The sequence below is a fragment of the Myotis davidii genome, unplaced genomic scaffold (assembly GCF_000327345.1).
Source record: "Myotis davidii unplaced genomic scaffold, ASM32734v1 scaffold1364, whole genome shotgun sequence".
Classification (NCBI taxonomy): Eukaryota; Metazoa; Chordata; class Mammalia; order Chiroptera; family Vespertilionidae; genus Myotis; species Myotis davidii.
The window spans coordinates 281,093-281,669 of NW_006295736.1; the positions used below are offsets into that span (position 1 = coordinate 281,093).

At 60.8% G+C, this 577-nt stretch overlaps 1 protein-coding gene across 2 annotated transcripts in view; it reads right to left on the reverse strand.

The window, feature by feature from the left end:
• NUDCD3 (NudC domain containing 3) overlaps positions 1-577 on the reverse strand; it is a 25,481-nt gene that overhangs the window by 9,073 nt on the left and 15,831 nt on the right. The window lies entirely within an intron of this gene.

Sequence of the window (577 nt, forward strand, 5' to 3'; positions counted from 1 at the left end):
CCCCCCCGACAGAGACCAGTGGGCAGAGGAGGCAAGCTTCTCGCCTGTGGCTCCTGCAGCTGCTGGAGAAGGGGACCAGGACCCGACACTCAGGGCCCCACCTCCCCCTGCACCCTGTGCTGCCCCCCCATCGCCCACGCGCTGCTGTAGTCACACCGCCATCAGGATGGCACCTGGTAGGTGCCAGGGACAAAGACCAAAAATACACACTGCTGACAGGTTGCTGCGGAGGCCCCTGGGAACGGCTGCACGGCCCAGAAGGAAGTGACAGCCCCAAGAAATCCTGAGGTCAGCAAACCAGAGCTGCACTCAGCTCGCCGGGCTCTCAGCGACCAACACTCAGGTCACCGAGAAAGGGAGACGAGAATTGTTAAAAGGAGGTCACAGCATAATGAGGATGCCGTGGAAAAACACCACGGGGGAAGGAAATGCAAACTGTAGAGATGAAGGGAGGCGAGTGTAAATTAAGTCCGTGGTGTCACAAAAACGCCTCCACTGCATAAGTCCCGGTGCCACCCACACAGGCTCGGCCACACCTCCAGCCTGAGCAGCGCTGTGCCCTCCCGCGCCCAACGGC